Source organism: Pteropus medius, unplaced genomic scaffold (genome assembly GCF_902729225.1).
Source record: "Pteropus medius unplaced genomic scaffold, Ma_sr-lr_union100, whole genome shotgun sequence".
In the NCBI taxonomy this organism is placed as follows: domain Eukaryota; kingdom Metazoa; phylum Chordata; class Mammalia; order Chiroptera; family Pteropodidae; genus Pteropus; species Pteropus medius.
Window position 1 is genome coordinate 5,333,136 of NW_024355008.1, and position 27,987 is coordinate 5,361,122.

The 27,987-nt window shown below is 32.6% G+C and overlaps 1 long non-coding RNA gene across 1 annotated transcript in view; it reads right to left on the reverse strand.

Annotated features, from left to right (window-relative positions):
- The window catches only part of LOC120598106 (uncharacterized), a 78,456-nt gene extending 51,710 nt beyond the window's left edge, over positions 1 to 26,746 (reverse strand). The window contains exon 1 of the long non-coding RNA XR_005651505.1: positions 26,691 to 26,746. This is a non-coding gene — a long non-coding RNA (uncharacterized LOC120598106). The remainder of the gene's footprint in view (positions 1 to 26,690) is intronic.
- Between the last annotated feature and the right edge of the window lie 1,241 nt (positions 26,747 to 27,987).

Genomic DNA, 27,987 nt, shown 5'->3' on the forward strand with positions numbered 1-27,987 from the left:
AAAAACACAGTATTTGCCTACCCTTCCTGAGTGGGCATAAAGAGCTGGAGAAAAAAGAAACTGTATATAATTGGTTAAAGCAGCTGTTTGTAAACGTTAAATATCCAAAAAAAAAAAAAAAGCAAATAAGTAATTATGAAATCAATGGAGTTAATTGGAAACTCATAATGATAAATTAGAATTGGAAATGTCATTATAAATTCATGGTTTACTTTTCTTAAAAAATGATATTTATAAGCTTGTCCACTAAAAAGAGAAAAAGGCCTAGAAAAAACAAGTAATCATTGGTTAAAACCAACCAACCAACAAACAAAAAGCCCTAGCATTCATTTACTTATCTCAGTATAGCATTCTCCACTAAACAGAACCAAAAATCATTGAGGCAATGGCTAATTTCAGGTTTGGAAGAGGAAATATTGAAGATGATCCTAGACATTAGGTCATATCTGTTATCAAGGACTCCATCAAAGACTGCTGGGGTCATATCCAAAGGATGGAGGAGCCAACTTGAAAAGTCTCTTTATGCCAAAGATGAACAATTTGTGTATCAATAAAAATTAAAACTGTTATGGAGTGATACAATAATCTATGGTAAAATCCATAAGTTCAAAATGATATTTAAAAGTATATTAATCACTTTGGGTGAAGGCAGACAACAAATTCATTATTTAGAAAGTGGTAAGAAAGAAACAACCAAGCATTTAACATGTCTCTCCCACATGAAACAAATATTCAAGTTAACAAAATGCTTGAATGCTAACCTCAAAAGAGGTAACCAGATGTCATGTTCTCCTGATAGAAGGTACACCACCACATATAAAGTGGTTTTGCCCAAAGTAACAAGCCTGAATCAGATCAAAACATGCAAATAATCTGGTTTTCAATCAATAAATTACAAGGTCAAAAATTAGTAGAACCTACAGATTAAAAGATACTAAGGAGACATATCAAAATAAACACAATGTTTTGAGCTTACTTGGATACTGATTTAAACAAACCAGTTGTAAACAAACATTTATAAAATTGAGAAAATTTGAACATGGACTTTATATTTGATAATATGGGCTATTTCTAATTCTTTATTAGATGTGACTATATTGTGGCTATGATTAAAGGGGAATCCTTACCTTTCAGCAATATATGCTGATATGTTTACATATGAAATTATGTAATATCTTGATTGTTTTTAAAAGATAATCTTATTTTGAGTTAGTGTAATAGGAGGAAGTAGAGATGAAGCAAGGTACAATCGAGATCAAGATCAAGTTAATATATAATCTGTAAGATGCCTTTATCTGCTCCCAAAAGAAACAAATACCAGTAATGATTTGCAAATTTTCTTCTTGGAATATTTTCTATGTAGAAATGACTGAAATGAAACATAGAATTTGTCTTTTATTTACAACATAAAACATCAATTGTGTAAACCAAAGAGAATTTCAGATACTTCATTAAATATCATCCTAATAACAATTCAAACTAAATTAAATTGTATGTTTCTCATTCCATAGTTCCTGTATTTTATTCACTTTCTCTCTTTTTTTGTAATACTTATTCTCTGCTATTTGTATTTTATCTTCTACCGTTTTAATATTTATTTTTTCTCTTCATTTGTCTCTTTATCAAATAAATTTATCTATAAGGAAACATTATGGAAGTGCATTATGAATGTCCAAGGTGAGTATCAAACTTCAGAAACTTGGACCTGTTAGTAGCAAAATTAAACTGTAATAGTAACTCTGCGGTATAGTTTTTCCATAATTATCTACTGCTATATGTATAAAGATTTAGTCACAACAGTAATACCAGAGTTCTCACATGGTCCAACTGTTAAATAACTCAGCATAATAAATTTAGCTGTTTTCACATGAACCACTGATGCGCAAAAATAATTTCCTGCTAATCAGTAATAATGACTATATACCCAGTGAGTCACCGTTACACTTTAAGAAGAAGACTGTGCTAATGCGTGAATAATTATTGACCTGATTAAATGTTCAATCTTGCTCTTGGAAAAAAAAGTGCACATCATTTAACAATTCAGCTGTATATTGTCTTTGCGATAAAAGCAAGAGGTAATTTGGATAACTAATGCACCAGCTAACTTTCGTTAGGCAGTTCCCAAAAGCAGATGATTTTCATCTCCCTTAAACATTACAGGAACCTACATTTTTCTCTGTCTTGTGTCCTTAATGTGCTGCCAACTATTTTCTTTTCTTTTTTTTTTTTTTCCTAAAGGCAAGGGGAAAAAAGATTTAGAGAAAATGAAGTAGATGATAGGGTTTTATCTGTCTCTCAGTTAAGAGGGTTTCAGGTTCAGAGAAAAAGCTATTATAGTTAGCACCACAGAACATTCCTCCACCAGGCTACTTTTCAAAACTATTAGTAAGGTAAGCCTTTTGGGGAAACAAAAAGTGTGTAGACTTCCAGACATTTAGCAAAGACCAAGTTGGAGTGTGATGAAGAGCTCAGAGCTATTATTTGTCAGGTTACAGTTGTCTCTGTTCAAATTGTTTCCTCTGTTTGTTTCCCTAAGATTATCTCCCATTAAGTACAAAGAACAGTTTTGCTCTCCAGAAATGTCTTGACATTGTAAATCAGATCAGAGCCATAAAGAGGAAAGGAGGCATGCAATCTGGAGAGGATACAATGCTCCCTCATTTATGAATGAGTGTGGTGAGATCGTGAATGCTACGTTATTAAGAGCTGGGTAAATATATTGGGTCAGAGGAACTTCCCAAAAAATTAAAATTTACTCTGAAGAAACAGTTTGAATCCTGCAGCAAAGCTGTTGGGACAGCATCATAACAAGTCTCACTGTACACCACTGTTTAAAATTCTCAGTTCTGTTGGGAGAAGGGGAATTAATTAGTCCACAATCAAGGTAAGGAGCATGGACAGCAAAGCAATGTCCTTTCCTTCAAAGGAGGCATTTGCTGCCCACTATGATACTGTTTTTCACCCATACTACACTAGAATTAAATAACATTAGAAAATATTTCCCCAAGTAACATTTAATCAAAACAACTTTAGTGATCCTGATGGTGATAGGGGTCTTCTAGGAATAACTGAAATATGACCGCAACTCTGGGAAAAGCAAAATATGCTCAATGAATGCTGCATTTGGACGTAATCAAAAATGGAAAAAAAATGGAAAAGCTAGAGCCATCTTCCTTACAGGGATGTTGTTTGTGTATCAGTTATGCCCATTTCAAACCATTCGCTTTAATTTTAAGGGGAAATATGAAGCTACCTCAGAGGTACTTTGAAACAACAGAGTAATATTAAGTTTGGGGCTCATGAGGCAAGTATATTTATAAGTTGTTTGTGCCTCAATATTAACTTTAGGCTTTAATTAGTTAACCTTTCAACTTCTTACTTATTAATCAGTAGTCTCTCACATCATACCATGAGAATACTGTTTCCTGTTGTACTAGAAAGTCACTTCAGTCTGTAAATAATAGTCCTATAATATAGCACCAAATAATAATTATTCTTTATTCTGAAGACTCGTGTCATTAATAAAAAGAGTGTATAATGATCATTATGCTCTGTTTAGAAAGGTATATCAGTGTATAATACACTTTGAATGACTTTTATCCCAAATGATTAAAATATAAAGCTGCAATGAATAAGGATAATTTCGGTTATCAAGAAAATGTACTTGCCTGAAGCCATTTATATTCCATTATAATGTATAAATCACTGCTATATCAGCATAATAATACTTACCAGAATTTTTATTCCAATACAGATTTTTCTAACTTTGAAGAGACTTGATATGGTATTTTTCCCTCTGAAATAGATTCATCCACATTTGACCGAATTTAGATCGGGCAGAAGGGATTTTGAATGGTGCAAACAAAATGTTAGATGAAGGTAGTATAATGTTTCTGCTCAGAGATAAAGTTTATGTTTCTCTTGAATTGATCCAATATAGCAGAATGGATGTTGCTCATGAGTTGTGAGGACTCCCATCAGTTTTTCCCTATCTTAATTCTAAACCCCTTTCCTCAAAAGTTGCATGTCAGGAGACCTGAAGTAGGTAACTTGCTCTTCTGCCTAGTAAGCCTCTCAATTCAGAAAGTCCATACTAACACATACCCTTTATCTCAGCTCTGAAATAAAAGTATATCTCCCTTACTGGCATTGTGTTAACATTTTCATTTCTCACCTTCAATTGGAATCATTAACTAGGTGCAGTTTGCCCTTGTGGTGCTGCAGAGAAACAGGAATCTATTTCCCACCTCTCCTTCTCAAGGTCAGAGTAATTATAAGACTCCACTGCAAGTACACATTGTCAGGGAAAAGCAACATTTGGTGCATGGAAGGAAGGAAAGTATGCTGGTGGCAAAAAAAAAAAAAAAAAAAAAACATTAAAAAAATCTTCTGTTGTAATTTTCATATTTTAGAGTAGGATATTTGCTTATAATGGTAGGCCAAGATTTTATAAAATAATACTATTTACACCACTTACTTCCTAAAAAGTTTTATGAAATTAAAAATTAGAGGAATAGAGAAATTAAAATTAAAACAAGAAAAACTCACCAGAAAAATTGAATTGGGTAAATGAGAAGTAGAGAAATAAAAATATTATACCAGAAAACACAAGCTCAGGAAAAGTCCTGCAGTGGTGTGAAAACTCCTTGACTACCAAGAGAAAGAAAGGGAAAACATAATTCTCACCATCAAAATTTAGAAAGTTCATCTGATTATTATGAGAAACTAAGTTTTCTTATACGGGACAGCTGAAAGGAATCAGTAGCTCATTAATTCATTCTTTGGGTCAACACACATTTCTTTGGGAATTCAGAACAGAGACAGAGGGAATCACAGAAAAACAAGTTTCTCAAATACAGACTACTGATGAAGACAGAGACATCTGTGGGTGTCTGCTTTAATCTATACGATCTTATTTCTTCAAAATGAGCTGTTATCAAATATCTCTTTAAGCTTTAGTTGTCTCTCTTGGACTAGTGTGTATATTTCTCTATGGAAAGCAAAATTAGCACAACTAAAGTTTCAAATTAAGTAGAATAATTTTACTGATCTAATATCTAAACTTTTCCCATCTTTTTGCCCTTTGGTCATTCTTATTAACACCTTCAATTTTACAAGAAAATAAATGGTTAGTTTACAACTTATTTAAGCTTTCTTCAAAGATTAAATGGGCAAGAAGATTAGAAACACAGGCTTAACTGAGCTTTACCATACACTGTAGATTTCTATTTTCCTTCTCTTCATGGCTTCTTACAATCCAATTCAATCCAGCAAATATTTATTGAGCACCACACATGATGAGTTCAAACAGTACTAGGAGCTATAGGGGTTGAAAGAGAAATATATAAAATAGTTTCTTCCCTAAAGAACTTTTAAATTCTTATTAGAGAAAGAACATATAAATATTTATTTTAAAAAATAGAAAATTTTTAGACATCATATATTAAGGACACAAGTGAAAAATACAATAAATAAGATTGGAAGAGAACAATTCATAGATGATGTAGAACTTGGACCAGACCTTGAAACAAAATTAGTCATCTAGGCTGGAAAAGAAATATAAGCCAAGACACAGAGAAAAGAATAAGTATCAGACTATTGTTGGAGATTGAGAACTTTGTACTGGGAGAACTAAAGATCTGACAGCAGAAGATAAACATGGATAGCAATAATTAACAGTAGAAAGAAGAATAATCATATACAGTGGGCAAAGTAGAAAGTACATATGTTTCCCTAGATTAGTAAGGGTACATAATTTATATATTAAATGTCATCATGTAAATTCTTACACTATAAACTGAGACATTATTTTGTTTCCACATCTATGAAAGGCTGCAGAAGTTGCAAATGTAAATTTTATTTTATTTTCACATTAACTGGCAGAGTGAGTCAGAAACCCTGGCAAACTCTGAGGGCAAGACACGTTTTACTTTTGTTTAAAAACATTAGCAGCTATTAAAATAATTATCTTTATTTCACCGGTTGTACAATAGAGAGGAAATGGATGGAGGGAAAATACATATACCCAGGTTCCATTCGTTCTTTCACAGCTGGAAAGAAATGAAACCTTGCTTTATCAAAATAATTGCATTATTGTATAAGACTAACTTCACTTCGGACCACCCCCTGCCATTTTTTTTTCTTGTGGAGAATATATAAATGATCAATGTTTCATATCCCTATAGCTCAAACTTATTATTAAAAGCTTATTAGTCATTCAATTATTATGTGAATTGCCACTGAATGTAAGGTGCTCTCATAAGTACTAGAAATACAACAATGAACGTGAAGACCAAGTTCCCAGCAGTGGAGCATGCACTCCAGTGAAGGCAGATAGCAACAGGAAGGCAAAAAGTAGACATGATGTATTTTAGGCTGTGCTCAGTGCTATAAAGGAAATAAATGAGGCCATATGACAGAGGGTGATGGGAAAAGGACAAGACCTTGAATAGGATGGTCACAGAAATGATGCCTGAGGAGGTACTCTTGAGTTTAGCTGACAAGATGTGAGGAAGCAGTATACAGAGAGTCAGAGGAAGAGAATTCTAGGCAAACAGAACTGCAAATGCAATAGTCCCAAAGTAGAAGCAAAGAATCTTGTGTGTTCAAGAACCGGCAAGTAGGTGATATAGCTTGACTGCAGGAAAAGGGAGAAGAAGTGGCATGAGCTTGGAAATTGGGAAGGGACCCCATTGTGTAGAATTTTATAGGGTTTGTTAGAGGAGGAAATTGGGGAGAAAAAAAAGAGGTTCAGGCTAGAGGTTAAAGACTATAGGGGAAAAAAGGACAATGGTCCTCTCATAAGGTTAAAATGAAGCCCTAAAACCTTCTTGTCATGACAAAAATCTGTACTCTTTAGTTTGCAAGTTTCTTAAGTAGAGAATTTTATTCTTAATTAGCTATTTTAAGCTATTAAAAAGTTAAAAACAAAGTGAATTGAAATTTTATTTTTCTATATCTTGGGCTTTTTCAAGAATGTACATACAAAAAAATCTAGATAGAAAGTTTCAAAATGATTATTCAACTAGATTAGATAAGTGTTTTTTAAACACTAACTGTCTACTTCACTATTCTAGGCACTATGGATTTACAAAAGAAGGTGGAAGGCATGCTTCCTACTCTCAGGGAACTTATAATCTATATGAAAAGACACATAAATGCAAAAACTAGGGAGCGATACTATCACAAATACCTAAATCAGCAGAAGGTATCAGAGCACAAGTTGTGTGTTTAATTAAGAAAAAAAAGTTGTGGAATGATATAAAAACCACCATGAGGTGGATTCTTCCAAGAGGATTGTATGAAGTAGTTGAGGCAAACGCCAGATATAAAAGAAGGGGGTTGAATTTCTAAACAAGGGATAACATTCACAAAGTTGGAACTGGATATTGGTTTTCTAGAAAACAGGAGAGACTATAACTGAATGTTTACCTTTAGCTAAAGGAGAAGATTAATAATAGTCAAGGAAAGATGATACAACAGGTCTGTACAACCAGACTAAGGAATTTGTATCCAATAGTTGGCAGACAATTACTAGACTTTCAATCAGTTAGCATAAAAGTAGAATTGGTTTCTTTTGGATCACACACAGACATCCACATACACACACATAAATAGCAAACATATGTAGTGCTTCTCATATGAGAGATATTTTGAATAAGTCTCTTTAAAATCTTTACAGTAGCAATCTGAGGTAGATAATTAACCTTATGTAATAGATTTTAAAAAATCTATTTAAAATAGGGTTACCTAATTTGCCTTTTGTCATCATATAATCACCAATAATAATCACAACGTCACCATACGATCACAACAAAACCCATAGAGTATCTCTTGCTGTCCAGGCTTTTGACTTCATCAAATATTAGCATCGTATCTATTTCATGAGAAAATGTAATAAAACAAAAAAGGATCAGACAAAGACCAGGTAGAAGAGGTTGGTATCTGCGAGCTGGAAGCTCTATATTTTAGTACTAATAGTGAGAACGGAGAGGAAGGTATAAATCTAAGAGTTCTTATAAAGGTTGATTGTCCAAGGTTTTGGAAAATAAGCATATAGCAAGTGAAAGAGGGAATAACACCAAAAGAATTCATGTAGTAAATTGGAAGAAGAATAATGTAGTTGGCACAAATGTAGAAATTGGAAAGGAAAGTTAATTAGTGGTGAAAAATGATGGTTGTCTGGACATAAGGTTTAAGGAAATGTAAGAACTTTGCGGGAAGGTATTCATAGGTATCTGCAAAGCAGATAGAGGATCAGTTTAGAGCTTCATGCCAAGTAGACTTTAAGTCAAAGTGAATTTTCTATCATTATCTTTCTTAGTTTTTAAATTTGACTGCAAAAATTGCAATCCAGAAGAGATCCTGGTCTAACTTTAGCTGAATAATTGTAGCAGCTGTGCCTAAGACCAGTTACCATCAAAGATAATGGGGTCAAGTTCCACAGTTAGCTTGACATTTTGTTCAAACTGAGCTGCCCATCTGCTCTTCTAGACTAATACTGCTGCCATTTACAAAAAGAAGATATCTTGGTCACCTAAGACTAGATTTGAGAAGCAGAAAAAACTGAAACTGAAAAAAAAAAAGATTAGCTTTCCCTTAATTAACTCTTTGGTTTTCACTGCTTCACTCTCTTGTCTTGGGGGTTAACCCCACTGAAACTCTCCATTTCATTTTGATTTTAATACTGATGTACCACAGTAATAATGCATAAAGAAACCATATGCTAATTTTTTCTATTCTCTCTCAGAAGGCCCATGGCAATAGATGCTAATTGGTACCAATATGGCCTACTCACAGATAATAGAGCTGGGCATTTATTTTTTAAAATAACCAATTTGCTTATGATCTTCTCACCACCTTTCTTTTCCTTCTCACAGGGGAAAACAAAATAGGGTGTTACAGAAATTTAGTTGAATAGTAGCTCTATTGACAAATCAATTTAAACTTCTTTAATCTGGCAATAAAAAAATAGAAAAGATATTGCAATATTGAGTCAGAGAAAAATATCCTTCACTCTCAAGCCACAGAGACCACAGTTTATGAAGAAAACAAAGTAGAATAAATCTTGGACAGCCATCCCAGTTTCAGTTCAGCAAGTCATCAATCTACAAATAATAATCTGAATAAATATTCATGGAACAAACCTAGGAAGATATTATTTTGTTGATGCAGCCTGAAGTAATACAGATACTTTGGGGCCAACACCTAATTTGCTACCAGATTTTATTCAAGATATGGATACATACAAGAGAAAAAGCAGAGGCTTGCCCCACATGTGATATATGTAACAATTTATTTGCTTGTCTAATAATAATATATCACTTTTGTATAATGCAAATGAAATCTATAAAAATGTACTTTGTTTTTAAACCCTGCAGCAAGAAGGAAAATAGCTGACTACTATCTGCAGTTCTCAAATCACTTTGGTTTGTTTGTTTGTTTATTATTAGTCGTCTGGTAAAAGAACATTTAAAAAAATTTCAGTTTCATAAAGCTTTACTTGATTTTCTATTAGCTCCATAGATAAGCCAGCCATCAAAATAAAGCATCAGGCTATTATTTTATACCTGGAGAGACAAGTAACTATACAGTTCTGTGAAACATGTTCAACAGACAAGTGTTTCCTTTTGTACTCTCAATAAATTTGGCACTTCCTTTCTGAAACAGCTTTCAGGTTTCTCAAAATGGTTGCAATTTGAAGTCACAAATGATTTATTTATGTCTTTATAAAATGTTTACAAAGACCTAGTCATCAGACTCTGTGCTATTCACAAAGGCACAACATATTATTTCTAAAATATAATATTATTTAATCTCTGGTGGCAGTCTTCTCTGACAAATTCATGTGCTTAGCACCTGGTTTAAGCTAAATAATATAATAACAACACAAGAGTTATTTCCACCTTAAGGAGGCTGAAAGCAACTTGGGCTTCCGGATGCCTGATAGCTCTACAGCCACCCAGTCAGAATTAAGGATGCTGAGTCATTTTATTATTGTTTCCTCTTAGCTCCTAAGTCCGTATGAAACAAATTCACATTCAGGTCAGCTAAGTCTCCTACAGAAAAGTTGCTTTCCCACAATAGAGTGTGTATATATGGGTATGTGGAAAGGGTGTTAATGATAGTACATGCTGAGAAATTTATAATCACTTGTTTTGCTATCAGACGATGCTAACAGATCCACTCAGATAAATTAACTTTTCTAACTGGATTGCCTCACTTGGTGGAAAAAGTGTAAGTAAAGCTTATTATAATAAACTTTCCATTAAATATATAAAAGTTTTCATATTAACAAACATTAAAAATGGTCAGGTTTATTTTTGTTTTATTTCACAGAAATATCCATTATCCTGCATTCTAGCATATACTGATGCATAAGAGGGTAGAAAAGTCTTGTGATTTTATTCCAAGTTGTATATTGATATAAAAACTTTCTGGTGATGTATGGTGCTGTTTTAAAAGTAATATTTGAGAAGACTTGAATAAAGTTAGACCGAGTTGATAAAATGCTTTGTTTCCTTTTTTCTCTTTTTTTTTTCATCTTTTAAAATCCAGGGGAAAGTGGTCCTCTTCCCAACTCCAGGGATAAATCTTGATAGGACTAAGCCAATCTTGAAATCTCCATTTCTCTTTCAATGACCAAGGATATTTGATGTAATTTTGGCCAAAAAAAAAAAAAGAGAGAGAAAGTCCTCTTGGGACTTCTGAGGAAAATTTCTTTACTGATGTAAAGAAAGACACATATGCTGACAATGCAATGTCTGTGTCTAAGTCCTGGAACCACACCGATCACCTTATAATCTTAAAGGGGAGCATCTGAGGACAAGCCAAATACACTCCTCAGACTTTCCCCAAGGGGCTCTCTTACTCTTTATTCAATAAATATAACTGAATAAAGAAGAATGCTAAATTTCCCTATGGAATCTACCTGTAGACAGTTGTTGAATATTCAAAGCCCCATCATAACCCACTAATTAGGGTAAGGGTATATGTAGGTTATGTAATATCTAGAGTCCTGATCCAAGTCTCTTTTACACAGACTTATAATTGCTTTCCAATATCTGAATGTGAAATCAAAATTGGCATGCTTTTAGTTGATGAAATCCTCACACTAGAGTCCATTATAAACCGAATGTTCACAATTGCGCAAAGTCACAAATGGGGATAAGCACAACAGAAATCAATTCTAAAATAGAAGTAGTGCATTTAGAATTGTACTTGAGCAGGTCTAGAGGGCACAAATTAGCTGCGCAAATAAATGGCCCAGATCCCCATGTCACCTACCACTTTTACATTTATGTTTCTATCTTAGCTCCTCACCTCACACAGGGTTCCCCATGTTCACCTATCAGAGGAGGATTATGAAATGATATATCATTTATATATATGTGTGTAATATACTTGAATCACATACTTAATATAATTGAATCACATACTTAAAGAAATTATAAAGAAGAAAAAGTATTTTAATATTTTACATGCACTTTAGCACTTTGAAGTGCAATTCTTGTTCAGTAGATCTGACAGTCTACTACCATTAGTACCAGGGGAAATAACGCTATATATGGTATTTAGACAGATATCTGGTAAGAATATGTTTCATAACATGACAATATGTAGAAAGAATAAATATGTTATATTTTGATGTTTCAAGCTTGGTTCATGGGATGATTCTGCTTGACCTTTAAGTCTAAGCTAAATACCAACTGCTACTGTACTCAGTAAGAGGTAACCCTGAAAGACAAATCAGAGAAATCCCCCTGCCCCTGACCCACACATACAGAGTTTCAGACTGTATACCTGATAAGCTACTTTTTGTAAAAAGGAAATTGTCCCATGGTAAGTATTTACAGATTTACGGGCTGTGTCTCATTACTTGACTGGAGCATGATGGGAATATTGGGAATAAGTGGATTACAGGAAATGGCATCTGAAGGGACTACATATCAAATACCATTCCTAAGTGGCTGATCAGAGAAACTGACAAAATAGATTTTTAGTGTCGTAGGTGAGATATCAACTTGGAGATAACACCCTAAAATGATAGGGAAATATCCTTCAGATGCATAACCCAATGGCTACTGTATGGTACAGTTTCCCCACTGGATAGAATACATAGGCCCATGAAACAGGATGGAGAATGTTATTCATCTTCAATTCCAACAATCTATTTGGAATTTATGCTTCCCATCCTTTCAAATTTGGGGCACTTTAAAGATAGAAGCCCTGGTTTCCAGAGGAATGATGCTTCTACCAGAAGGTACAGATCATACAGCACACACACACAAAAAAAGTAGCTGCTACCAGCTTGAGACCCTTATTCTAGTAGACCAGTAATCAAAGAAAGGAGTTATCATATTAGCAGAAGCAATTGACCCTGGTTAAAAGTTGGAGATAGGATTGTTGCTACATAATGAGGTCTGTGAGGAATGTGTTGGCACTTGGGTCAAACATTGGGAGTATCTACACTAAGTAGAATAGCTTTGTTAGCTGGGAATAAAAAATAATTGTGCCTAAGCTTGGCTGAGTGGGAGCAGAATTGCTTCCCTAGAATGGACCATACCAGTATGGGCAATGAGGGCAATCAAGATATACAAAATATTAGAAATCTTTTACCACATTTTCTGGACCAGGCAAATCTCTCAGAACCTTTGACTATCCTAGAAAAAGAACAGTAGCCTTTAACAGGCATGACAGATTTTATTTCCTGCTAACACAGAAAAACTGGGGGACCTAGTCAGATTTTTTAAATTTAGAAAAACATCAAGATATAACATATTTATTCTTTCTACATATTGTCACGTTATGAAAGATATTCCTACCAGGTATCTGGCTAAATACCATATATAGCATTATTTCCCCTGGTACTAATGGTAGTAGACTGTCAGATCTACTGAACAAGAGTTGCACTTCAAAGTGCTAAAGTGCATGTAAAATATTAAAATACTTTTTTTCTTTATAATTTCTTTAAGTATGTGATTCAATTATATTTATGTATATTACATATATATATATATATATATATATATAAATGATATAGCATTTCACAATCAGGTATTCAAGATTCAATTATTTAGAATTTTGTTAGTATTATTCTTTAATGATTTCTAACATGTCATAAATAAGTTTGTTTTCATTCATGTTTTCACTTGTTTTCATATACAGCAGATGGTTGAAATGAGATAGATAATCCTGTTTAAAAGCTAGCTTGCTTATAATTTTTCTAGTTATGCAAAGTAACTTGAGCAAGTTACTTAAAATCTTTAACTCTCAATTTTCTTTATAAATATTATTCTTTGCCAATAATAATTCCTATCTTATAAGGTTCTTATAAATATTAGAATAAATAACTTATGCAAAACACCCAGCAGGTTGGTGGCACTAGGCAGATGTTATTATGTTAAAAGAGAAAAAAATTTACCCAACACAAACTATGATTTAAATTTTTAAAAAATATTTAACCATATATAGGGCAGATAGAATTCATAGTGTTTCCTTGTTCCTTGTCCAAGTGCAGAAATCTATTGTGAGTGTGCCCAGGTTCCATGCTCATATGTTTCACCATGTAGTCATTCTTGGCTGGCTTAGAAAGAGAGCAGGTTCCTTATGTTCCTTCTTGACTTCCTAGTTGTTGAGAATATCTTTGTGATATGCATGAGAAGTTCCTGCTTCCCTTGCTTATTTTCCAATGACCCTCCTCCTCGACATACTGATATATTCATTAGGAATAGGGTAAGCTGTGAGTCTCATTCAAAAGTCAGAGTAGGCTGTCCAAGAGTGATAAAGGTATATCTGCTACACCAAATCTTTCTATCATATCGTTCTGTCATGCATGGCTACCATTTAGAGGATCAACTCATGGTCCGAGTTGGTTGCACTGGCTTCAGCCATCATGGCTACATTCTGAGTGTCAGGAAGACAGAAGAGGCAAAGTAAATAGAGGCAAAGTGTGCACATAGACCTACTTTGAAGAGAAGTGCCTAAATCTGGTATATGACACTCTACTTAGATTACCTCAGACACAATTTATTTCCATATCCACATCTAATTTGCAAAGAAAGCAAGGAAATGAAGTTATTTTTCTGGGCAGAAGTATCTAGAATTAAAAATTGAACTATTGCTCTAGAAGAAGGGAAAAAGAGATATTGGGGAGAATTAACAGTGTCTGATCTGGCACACCACAAACCACTTGACTTAGACAGGAAGAAAAGTATCTAAATCTTTCTCAAGGCTTTGGCTTATTGAACATAAAAATTTAAGAAGTGTGCAGACTATTTTTACCTTCTTTCCTTCTTCATATTTCCTCTGAGGCACTAAACATGAAGGGGTCTCCTCCATTAATAAATAAAGAAGAATCAGAGGAAAATGAGGCTTACATTGGCATTTGAAGTATGGAATTATATATGCTAAGTAACTGACTTAGTAAGTATGCAACAAGTACTAAGAAACAGGTAGCCATTATAAATTATTATATTGATTAGTCCAGGGCATCATACAAAAGGACAAGAAATTTTTTGAAATCTATGTAGTGATACTACATTACTCCCTCAGATTTTCCTCAGTATACTATTATAATATACTATTATTTTACATTTAACTTTAAAAGGAAAAAATAATGAATGACTGTATAACTCTACTTATGACTCACAAAATTCCCTTTTATAGGCACATCTACAGATCATCTATCAAACATTAGAGGATAACATTATTTTTTGTTCATTTTATTTATATATCCATACAATTCACACATGTATTAATGTTAATGATAACATGGTGTAGTAAAAGGAACCCTGAAATAGAAATCATAAATTTATGACTAAAAGAAAATAATCACATTGCTTTTAGTTATTAGTTCTCTAACCTTGGGCAAGAATGTTTTCTATTTTTCTTTATTTTAAAATAAAAGTTAAATGTGAAAAAGTAAAAATAAAGTAAAAGAAAATTTACAGAAAAGTATATTTTTTTAAAAAGTTAAACTTTTTTCACCTACTCCATTTGCATTGCTCAAAGGCAAATGATATTAAGCATATTTGTTAATGCTTCTCTTCATAGTTATACAAATATGTGCAAATATATAAACAACATTGGTAGAAATTGATACATTTAATAGAAATAAAAAGAAAGGATTGATTGTATTTGCTTTTCTCACAAATACAATTTAGTCAATCTTTCATATACATATTATTATACATATGATATATATGTATATCACAGCAGATTTTCACTGGTCTTGGTAATTATCTTCAATAAATTCACCCTGAACACTGCACTAGTGAATCCTGAATCATTAACTTAGGCAAAAAACAGTATTAGGTTCCTAAAGCCTCTAGCCATAAAATAATTTGTTTAATAACGAATAAATATATAATCTTGTTTTATGTGTGTTTCCATTGAAAGACATCTTATTTAATATATATTGGTGATTCATTAGCATCAAATCCACAGCAGCACTATAACTCATGCCAGAAAGAAGCTGAAAATACGTACTATCTTCATAAGGTATATCTCAATCTTCCTGCACCTGGGAACATTACACAGCACTTCTGCCCAGCACTTGGGGATAATTTTAAATAGCAAAATCACCAACATATAGCACAAAAAATGTTAAAAACATGGCACTAAAAAACACAAAATAGACACTTGTTTACAGTATGTGAGTTTAAACAAGAAGGTAGAAATATCCTATTATTCAATCTCAGCTAGAAAAATAAGCATCAGGCTATTCAAATTTTTCACTACTCTACACATACACGTCCACAGATGGCTGTAAGAGTGCCATAAATATTAATTTGGGTGTTAGCAAGTAGGAGAATTTGCAAATACAGAGTCCATGAATAATGAGGAACATCTATACTGTTCTTCATAAATGCTGCACCATTTTATACTCCCAACAGCAATGTACAAGAGTTCCAGTTTCTCCACATCCTCACCAATACATCTTTTTTTTCTAATAATAGCCATCTTAACAGGTGTGAGGTGATATTTCTTTGTAGTCTTGGTTTGAATTTCCTCATAATTAATAATGTTGAGTATTTTTTATGTACCTTTTGGTCATTTGAGTATCTTTGGAGAAATGTCTTTTTGAGTCCTTTGCTCATTTTTTTTAATTGGGATATTTGATTTTTCACTTTTGAGTTGTATGAGTTCCACATATATTTTGGAAATTAACCCTTTATCAGATAGATGATTTGCAGCTATGTTCTCCCATTCCATAGGATGACAGTCATTCTATTGACTGTTTCCTTTTCTGTACAGAGAATTTATAGTTAGATGTAGTCCCACTTGGCTACTTTTGATTTCGTTGCCTGTACTTTTCCCGTTATATTGAAAAAAGTCATTGCCAAGACCAATGTCAAGAAGCTTTTCTCCTATGTTTAATTCTAGAAATTTTACAATTATAGGTCTATGTTTAAGTCCATAATCCCTTTTTAGTTGATGTTTGTGTGAAGTGTAAGTTAGGAATCTAATTCCATTTTCCAAATGTGAAAATACAGTTTTCTCGGTATTATTTGTTGAAGAAACTATCTTTTCCTCATGTGTATTCTTGGCATGCTTGTCAAAGATCAGTCAACCATTTGTGCATGAGTTTATTTCTAGGCTCTCACTTTGGTCATCTGGTCTATATGTCTGTATTTATGCCAGTATCATACTATTTTACTTACTGTAGAGTTATAATGTATTTGGAATCAGAAATATGATGCCTCCAGTTTCATTCTCCTTTCTCACAACTTTTTTGCCTATTTCAGGTTTTTTGTGTTCCATATGATTTTTAGGACTATTTTTTCTATTACTGCAAAAATTGTCATTAAGGATTTCAAAGGGCTGGCATTAAATCTATTAAGTGCTTTGGGTAATATAGACATTTTAACAATATCAAGTCTTCCAACCATAAACACATTTTAACAATATCAAGTCTTCCAACCATAAACACAGAATATTCTGTGTTTATGGTTGGAAGACTTGATATTGTTAAAATGTCTATACTACTATATATTTTCTTTATTTTAGATATGTTTTGTAATTCTCAGTGAAATCTTTCAATCTTTTATTAAATATGTTCTACATTATTTTATTCTTTTGATGCTATGTAAATGAGATTATTTCTTAATTTCTTTTTCATGTGGTTCATTGTTAGTGTATAGAAACGAACTGATTTTTTATGTTGATTTTGCATCCTGCAACTTTACTGAATTGATTTATTTGTTCTTACAATTTTGTGTATGTGTGTGGAGTCTATAAGATATTCTTCACATAAAATCACATCATCTACATATAGAGATAATATTACTTCTTTCTTTCCAATTGAATGAATTTTATTTCTTTTTCCTGCCTAATTGCTTTAGCTACAGTGTCCAGTACTACATTGAATTAAAGTAGTGAGAGTGGACATCCTTGTTTTGTTTCTGATTTTAGTGGAAACGTTCTCAGTTGTCAACTGTTGAGTGTGATGTTAGCTGTGGGCTTGTTATATATGACCTTTATTATGTTGAGGAATATTCCTTCGATATCAACTTTGTTGAGACTTTTTATTTGAATTGGTGTTGAATTTTGTGAAGAGCTTTTGGATCTATCGAGATGACCATGTGATTTTTATTTTTCATTCTATTAATATACTCTGTCACATTTATTGATTTGCATGTGTTGAACTATCCTTTTATCCTAAGAACAAATTCCACTTATCATGATGTATGATCCTTTTAATGTGCTATTGCGTTCAGTTTGCTCATAGGTTTGTTAGGTCTATTTAGTCTACAGTATTGTTAAAATCTTCTGTTTCTGTAACAACTTTATGTCTGGATGTTTTATCTATTGTTGAAAGTGGAGTACTGAAGTCTCCTACTATTATTGTATTGCTATCTATTGCTTCATTAAGTTCTGTTAACATTTTCTTTATATATTTAGGTGCCCTGATGTTAGATATATATATGTTATATCTTCCTGATTAATTGAGTCTTTATCACTATATTATGTTCTCCTTTATACCTTGTAACAGGTTTTTTTTTTTTTTAAATCGTATCTTATCTGATATAAGTATAACAACCTCTACTCTCTTTCTTTAATCGTTGCATGGAATATCTGCTTTTATCCTTTACTTTCAGTCTGTCCATAAATCTAAAATGAACCTCTTCTACATATCATATAGTTGGGTCTTGTTTTATTATCCATTCATCCACTCTATGTCTTTTAATTGGAGAATTTAATCAAATTACGTTTAGAGCAGTTTTTGATAGGAAGGGACGTACTATTTATATTTTATTAATTGTTTTCTGTCTGTTTTTTTAGGGGTTTTGAGGGTCGTGTTTTGTTTTGATTTTTAGAGGTCAGGTGAGTAGGTTGAGTGAAAGTTAGTAAATGGCTGATCAACAACCCACACTTGGATTTGTGCCTCCAAAATTTGTGTTTTAGAACAGAGGTGGACAAACTATGGCATACTGGTCAAATCCAACCTTCTACCTGTTTTTGTATAGCCCTTCTATAAGAATGGTTTCCAAACCTTCAATTGGTAGGGAAAAATCAAAAAAAGAATAAAATTTCCTAATACATGAATATTCTATGAAATTAAAATTTCAGGGTACATAAATATAGTTTTATTGGAACTAAGCCATAACCATTAATGTACATGTTGTCTAACTACTTTCATACTATAATAGCAAAACTGATTAGTTGGACGGAGATCCTATGGCCCTAAAATTTTACTATCTGGACCTTTACAGAAGGTCTGTGGACTCCCACTATAGAACTTTGCTGCTCAAAGTGTAGTGTATAGACCATGAGCAAGAGATGTCATCTGGGTGTTCATTAAGAAGACAAAAACTCAGTTTGCCCCCTAGACATGCTGTATCCAATCTGCATTTTAGCAAGATCGCAAAAGGTTTACATGCACATTTAATTATAAGAAGCATTATTATACTTGTGCTGTTTGGACTGAATGGTTACAGGAGAGAAAATCTAGAAACTAGAACATTGGGTGGCTTAACGCTAGGAGACAGAAGGGAAAGGAACAGGATTCACAGACACATAGAGAATGTCTGCCATTTGGGTGTACACAGGCAGGCACACATTCTTACCCTGGGCCTCTGAGATCCCTACATATAAATATGCAGAGACTAGAAAGTCATATGCAAGCTAACATAAAAATCTGTATTTCTTATTATTAAAGTGTGTTTTGCCAAAGCTGATCAACAAGAGGATAATTGAATTAACCAGTATCCAACATCCTATCTCCAGTCTCAATGTAGATTAAAAAAGATCTTCCTGACAAGCAGGAATGCCAATTCTGCTAGAAATCGGCCTGAAGCACTGCTGTAGAAAAGTTTTTCAGGTGATAGTAATTCAAATATTTTGCTAAAGCATTTTTATAAATGCTAGAATAGTTGTGAATAAGATGGTGTAGCCTATAGTCCTCCCTCAAAGATTGTCTGCAAGGAAATTTGCCAGTTGACCTCACTGTTTCTTTTAAATACATGATATAATATTGTTAACTTTAGTCACCATGCTGTACTTATATCTGCAGAATTTGTTTCTTTTATAGCTGTAAGTTTGTACCTTTGGCCACCTTCTTACATGTTATCCATTCTCTATCTGCTTCCTCTGGCACCCACTAATCTGTTCTCTGTATCTATGAGTAGATTATTTTCAGATTCTACATAAAAGTGAGATCATACAGTATTTGTCTTCTTTTGTCATATTTCACTTACATAATGCCCTCAAAGTCCATCAATGCTGTCACAAATGGCAGAATTTCCTTCTTTTTATGACAAATATTTCATTATGTAGATATAGGCAACATCCTTTGATGATACCTAGGGTGTTTCCATGTCCTGGCTGTTGAAAACAATGCTGCAATGAATATGGGGGTGCAGGTATTTTTTTAGAGATAGTGCTTTTATTTCCTTTGGATATATACCCAGAAGTGGAATTGCTGGATCATATGATTGTTCTGTTTTAAATTTTTTGAAGAAACTCTATACTGTTATTTTTTATATATATATTGAGTGCACCAATTTACATTCTCATCAACAGTGTACAAGAATTCCCTTTCTCCACATCCTTACTAACACTTGTCATCTCTTGACTTTTTGATAGTAGCCGTTTTAAGAGGTATGAGGTGATATCTAATTGTGGTTTTGATTTGCATTTTCCTGATGATTAGTGATACTGAGTGCACCTTCATATACCTGTTATTTATTTGTGTATCGTCTTTAGAAAAATGTCTATTTAGTTCCCCTGCTCATTTATTAATTGAATTGCTTCGGGATTTTTTTACTATTGAATTTCATGAGTTATTTAAATATGTTAGATATTAAGTTCTGATCATATATATGATTTGTAAATATTTTCTGCGATTCCAAAAGTGCCAGAATATTAGGTATAGGCTCCATGTCTTTTCCCTCCTTTTTAAGGAGAAAGTTCTGTGTTGTGTGCCTTTTCTCTATCTTGCAGAACTGTGTTGACTGCTCAGAGCTACCTTTCCCCTAGATCAATACACTAAAATAATAAAATGTTAGGATCAAGCTCCACTTATCTCTCTTCCTCCTGAAGGAGACATCTCAATAGATGAATAGATAAAGATAAGGTGGTACATATAGAGAATGGAATTTTACTCAGCCATTAAAAAGAATAAAATTTTGCCATCAGCAATAACATAAATGGACCTAGAATGTATTGTGCTGAGTGGAGTAAGTCACACAGAGAAAGACAAATGCCATATGATTTCACTTATATATGGAATCTAAAGAACAAAATAAACAAACAAAACAGAAACAAACTCATAAATGTGGAAGACATTTTGATGGTTGCCAGATTGTGGTGGGGGGAGTAGGGGGTGAGAAAGGGGTACAGATTAAAAAGTACAAATTGATAATTACAAATAGTCATGGGAGTGAATAGTATAAGTAATACAGTCAATAATATCATAATAACTGTATTAGTTATATCAGATATGTACTAGATTTATTGAGATAATCACTTTGTAATTTATACAAATGTCTAATCACCATGTTTTATACCTGAAACTAATATAATATTGTATGCCAACTGTAATTGAAAGATAAAAAAATATTTTTCAAAAAGTGGGGGTTTTTTTTGTGTGTATGCTTGTCATGCTTGGGTGTTGCAACTTTTTTACTGGTATATGGAATTCTCAGAAAGGAATTTCAGCTCAAATATCCTTTTTTAATATGTATTTATGTGAAGGACAATAGCCAGGACTTCTTATGCTACCATCTTATTGATACTACTTTTAATATCTTTTAGTGTACTAAAAATCAATACACTCAAAAGGCATATTTTTGGAGGAACAATTACAAATACAAATATGCAAATGAAACAAATTAGAACCACTGCCAAGGGGAATAAAGGTAAATGAAAATGTAAAATAATGTACAATAATATACAATATACAATAACCCTACAAACACTAATTCTTTATCCAATCTTAAGGTAGTTGAGAAAATGAGCAGCCTGTACGAGTTTAGTAGTGATTTCCTTAGAGGAAATAAAGACTTAGGAATGCTTGTAATACAGAGATAATTTCATAGGTCACTGTGAGAAAGTTTAGTAGAATGCAGAGAGGTAGAAGGTTGTTAAGAGAAAGGCGTGACTGAGCATTTGAGAAATACATATAGGAATCAGTTTGATACCTGCAAAAAATCACATTTGGGGTGATGACCAAGTGGAAAAAGAAGTTAGGCATGATGAATTTGGTCTTAACAGTCTCTCGAAGATCACAAGCAATTCGAATTTATAGAATTCATCCCTAGGCTGAAGTAAAAGGAAAAGTGGCTCTAACGTGGAGTCAGATATTTTTCTCTTAGTCTGTAGGGAGGTGTGTAGGAGGGAGCAGCTAGGGAGCATGAGCTTTGTTGTCTAACAGTGTGGTGTGGGAGATGGTTGCAGGAGCTCCTTCAGAAATTAGAATACTACAGCAATAGGATGTGGTCTCTGTGTTGGCATGCTTCATCAAATTGAAGCCCAAGGCCAACAGCATGGTCAACACAGCAATCCAAAATAAATGACCCCTGGGGAAAGACACCTATCTGCTCTGTTCATCACTCTATCCACAGAACCTAAGACATTAATTAATGCAGTATTTACTGAATGAATTAGATGATAGTAAAAAACTGGAACCATCAGGCCAACAAAAAGGGATTAGTCAAAAACATTATGGTATGTGTTTGCCAAAGAATTTGATGAAATAAGTGAAAATTATAATTTGGAAGTATACTATTAATATCAAAAATACTTATTCTATATAATTAAATATATGCATGCAAAAAAGGTGAGAACATACAGTAAATATTAACTATAGTAATTTCTGGATGTTATAAGTGATGTTCTCTTTTTCATTAATATAAATTTCTGAATATTTCAATAGTTAATGTGGATTATGGTAAAATTTTTAAAGTACAAAAATGTACATAGATTTTAGAATTGATACCTGTACTGTGAATGAATTCATTTTTAAAAACATCATCTATAGTAAGAGTGTATATTTAGCTTTAATTATATCAGTTAAGTAAGTATAAAATGGTTTAATAGTGTTCTAATTTGCATTTCTTTGCCATATGTTTACATGGTAAGCAGATGAAAGCTCCTTGAGCGTAGTGATAATGTTTTTATAAGTATTGTGAGAACGTAGATGTTCAATAAATATCTATTGAACTAAGTAACTATTTCATAATATCCTCTATTTGCTATAATTTTTTAAATTTTAAACAAAGACTTGATATAGTGCTGATGTAAAATATTTTCACTTTTTTCCTGAAACAGATTCTGCATTTTTACTTTTAATTTCATTGCAATCTTTACTTTGGATAGAAGCTAAAAATTATAGTATAATCTGTAGCTTTTCTTTATTTTGATATTTTCTATAACTTCTCTGCTTAAAAAATAACCATTCCAAATTTCTAGTAAATAGTTGTTATTTTCTCTTTTTTTAACATGTTTTTACATTTAAATTTTTAATATATCTGAAGTTTATTTTATTTCCACAAAAAAAGGAAATCATGCTATTTTTTTTATCATTTACTCTTGACTTTAATAAATGGGAGTTAAAATTCTCAACTCTCTTTTACAAAAAACTTTTTGATATTTTGACCTATTTATGCTCTCATATACATTCTTAGAATTTTTTTTGTCAGCTTGCAATATAAAGTAAATCATTTTGATTCTTTCATTAAGACTATACAGAGCTGTACTGAAAGGTGGAAACATCTGACATATTTAGAAATATTATTGTTTTCATATTCAGAAATATAGTTTGCCTCTTCATTTATTTCAGTATTCTCCCAATAACTCTTGGTGATTTTATGCATCATTTTCAGCTCTTAAATTCTTTCCTAAGAATTTAATGTTTGCTTTATTGTGAATTAGATCCCTTTTCTATTATTGTTCCTACATATTTCTACTTTGTATTATTTCCTTTTTTAAAATTTTCTTGACATGTTGCTTTATTCTTTTCTAAATACTTTAGGTAGAAGCTTAGTTCATTATTTTTTCCCTTTTCTACCATACAAACAGAGGTATTTTGAGTGATAAATTTTCTCATAAGTGCGATTTTGGCAGAATTCCATACTTTTTTACATGCTGTATTTATATTTTCATTTCGTTTCCTTCGTATTACAGTCTGCATTCCTTCCCTAACTTAGGCACTTTTCAAGAACACTTTTTTTTTTTAAGTTTTCATGCCTTTGGCACATTTTAATTCCATTCTCATTATTTGCTTCTATTTTTAATGTATTATAGCATAAAATATAATCAGCTTTATGTCAATAGAATATCAGCTTTTAAAAATTGCTTGGGTACATTTTCATTCCAGTACGTGATCCTTGTGAAAAGATCCCAGTATACTTGAAAAGGAAGTACCTTTTCATATCCTGTTGCTATGCTCTCTCTAAATAATGGTTAATGCTATTCTACCAATCTTGTTATTCAGGTAAAATTTTTTAAATTAATTTTCTCTTTTTTATCAACCTAATTACGAGAATCTTAATATAAAAGTTTTACTTTTATTTTTCCATCTCCTGGATCTATTACTGACTAACTTAAACAGTCTTCGTCTGGCTAGCCAGTGGCCTATGAACAAGATAACCATATGATTTATCATCTAGACTGGGAAAAATTTGATAGTGAAAAAGAATATTGCTAACAATTATGCTGGATCAACAGGCTTGAAAGAAGACTATTTGAGCAACTCCACTATTACACTATTGAAGGTAATCTGGCATGAGAGATCTATCCACTCGGGATGTTCTACACTACTCATTCAAGAAAATATCATCAATTGAATTAGCCTGTGTATCTGTGACTTGAAACTTGAAAGAAAAATCTAACAAAATTTTATTACCTGTAAGACTGGCCATATTAGAAGGCTCAGTGGATGTCAGCTAATTGTGTTTATATGTGTTCGATATATACCAAAGTTGCTAACAGTGTTTACTTTTGGATGGAAAGGTTATAGGTGATTTTTGTTTCCTTCTCTTGCTTTATAAGTTAATCACAATTACTCTTGAAAAAAACTAAATTATCAAAATGAGCAGGTAATTTAGTAACTATGGATACTGGGGGCAATTCTAATTCTCAGTTTCAATAAAGAGATGGTAAGGAATTTTAGGAAAAGAGTGGAGAAATATTCAGAAAATAAAATTATTAAGAGGCAGTCCACCAGAGCCAGATTGCCACATTATTTATTAAATATACAACAGTTAAGCCTATACTCACTTACTTTCTCCTTTGATAAAATAAAGATAATTTCAGTACCTTCCCCATGAGACAATGCTAAGCAAAGCATTTAGACCAGTGCCTGGCATCGTGTAAGTGCTCATGGCACTAGCTATTAGCCAAGGACAAGCAAGAGAGTGGCAAAGAAAACGACATCGAGAAAAAAAATAAAGAATTGGCATATATATAGAAAAACAGTTCTGCCTTCCTTTGCTACATTAAACCTTGATCCTCACAGGATTCTGACTATTCTGCAAACCCGTAGGACATGTTTGGGTTCAGAGAGAGGCCTTTCTTTCTTAAATGCCCACCTCCCTCTCCTTCATTTCCTAGGCGACAAAAATCCTATATCCTCTCTGCCCCAAGCTGCCAGCCAGATGTTTGCCCCCTGAGATTTATTATTTGCCACAGAAAGAGAAGCAAAATCCTGCTGATCGCAGAGTTGTAACATTTCATCCAAACAGTATAGAAAGTGTGGCGTCATGTGGCATGTATTATTTTCTTTCTTTATTAGCTACAGAACAAATGAAACAATGTTAGAATATAGAAAATATGCCAGAAAATACTAATGGTTAAAAAGTATCTGGTACATGTAAATGTACAGAGTTTAAGAACAAGGAGTACAATAATAAAGAGGAAAATTAGATAGATATTAACATCAATTTGTGGTATTCTACTTATACTTTGCAAAGATTATGCTCTTAATGCTAGCACTTTAGCTATTGCCCATTAAAGCATGTTACAACAGTTAACCTTTGTTTTTCTTAAATTCCTTAGCCTGAACTCCTTAAAGACACAACCCATATCTTTTTCATCTTAACATTTTCCACATGTGGCACAATGCTTGGCACATAGTAAGTCCTCAATACATATCTGTTAAATAAAAATAGGAGAGAATAAACACATAGTAAAGAACGAATTTACAAGATATTATGTAATCTATAAAGGAATCAAAAGTCTATAATGCTTTGGGAAAAAGACAAGTAGTGATATATCTGAGTCGATAATAAAAGCTGGGTGAAAAGGTAAGGTAAGTATTTAGTAAACTGAATTTATTGTTGCTGCCAGTGCCTGTAAATTACTCGCTCTTAAATCTGATTTTTGACCTAAAGCTTCTAACTTGGGCCTTTCATTTTCCTACTTGTTTAATTAGAATTTCACACTAGAGGTTGAAGGCAATGCATTAACAATGACATCTTTACAGAGTTTGGTAATCTCCTGAAACAACTTGAGCCAGAGGCACCCAGATCCCTTATCCACAGAAACTGTGAGATGTTTATTGTTTTAAGTCATTAAGTTTTGGGGTAATTTGTTAAACAATAATAAATAATTAAGTCATTAAGTTTGGGGGTAATTTGTTAAACAATAATAAATAATTACAATGATTTATTGTAATCTTGGGCTTCCATCTTCCCCCTTCCACTATGTACAAATCAATCATATTCACATGACTACAGGATTACGGTTCTACATAGTACCCTCATATATGGTCTGACAGTGCCATACATACACAAGTTATATACATGCATATATATTTTTTATTGAAATTATACATGTATGCAAATGCATGTATATAATTCCAGAAAATTCAAATTTATGCAACAAATTAATTCATTGTATAAAGCTAATCTGTGTACTATTGGATTTGTTGGTCTTTTGTAAAACAAAAAAAAATCATGATTATGTTTTCTTTAATATTTAATTGTAAAAAATATAATCCTGTTATGATATATTAACTTTCAAGCATTAAATGCATATGTTAGGAGTATATCACCTAATTTAGATTTTGATGAAGGCATAGAGAATACATAGCCAAACTCTTACTGTAGTCATTATTGCGTTGTCCACATCTTAACACAGATCAATTGCATATTGGACCATAATAAAAGTTAGTGCTTGAAAGTAGATTTTCTCTCAGTTTGTAGCAAATATCTAATGTGAAAAGAAGAAAAATCTGAGAGCCTTACCTTTTCATTTGCAAAGTATAGAAGTCAGTGTTGATTCTTCTATCTCCTTAAGGGTTCTATGAGAAATAATGTAATAAAATGTTGAGAACAAAACTTTAGAGCAATATCTTTGGAACTTTTATTTTTTTAATGTAAAATTTCTGAAGAGTTTGCAGGTAGAAACTGCCTATAAGGCAGTCTTATACTATTGAAATGTTATGGGCTTTGAAATCAGAATACATGTTGAATCCTAGCTCTGTCATTTATCTATGATCTTTAATAAAATTTTTAAACTGGTTTCCCCATCTATAAAATGAGGATCATAGTATATCAAAAAAGCTCATAGTGATGTGAAGCTCCAATAGATTCATGTACATTCTATCAGTTTATAAACTATAAAACACTATATAAATGTCAGTAATAACCATTATTATTAAACACAAGTATACCTATATAGGCTAGTATGTAAGCTTCTATTTCTATATTATTTCATTTTTCCAATTAATAATAATTATGTTTTTGTGGGCCAGAAACTGGCCTAGAGATTTATGTGTATTAATTTTAGAGTTAAGGAAAATGAGGATCAGAGATTTTAAATAACTACTGAAAGCTACACAGCTTATAATTATTGGCAGAGCCTGGATTTGAACCCTGTAAATCAATCTCTAAAGTCTTCTCTTAATAATTGTGCAAGATCTCATTCATAATACATTTCATTGTAATTTTGAGGATATGTTTACACACATATACAAATACTCCACCATTTTTTTAAATTTTAATTAGTTTCAAATATACCGTACATTGGTTAGACATTTATATAGTTCATAAAATAATCTCCCCAATTTCTCCCTCACTCCCCCGACCCTCTACCTAGCCAATGTATTAATGCTAATTACATTCCCTATGCTGTGCTCCCCATCCCCATGACCATCTATCAGTTACTCATTTGTACTTCTTTAAACTTTCACCCTATTCTCTCAGGCCCCCAAACCCTCTTCCCCTCTGCCCATCACCAAATTGTCCACTATATTTGTGAGTCTGTTTTTGATTAGTTTGTTCTTTTTATTCCTTAGATTCCTCATATAAATGAAATCATATAGGGTTTATCTTTCTCTGTCTGACTTAAATACCTTCTAGGTCCATCAAAACAATATCTTTTCCCATCCCCTTCCTTTTCATATGCAGAGGTTTTGTATTCTTATCCTTTCAGCCACTCTATCTTTGGGTTGGAGCACTTAATTCTTTTCCATTTAAGGTATTTATTGATAAGAATGTAGTTGTTACCATTCTTTATTCCTGTTTTTGATAGGATTTTTCT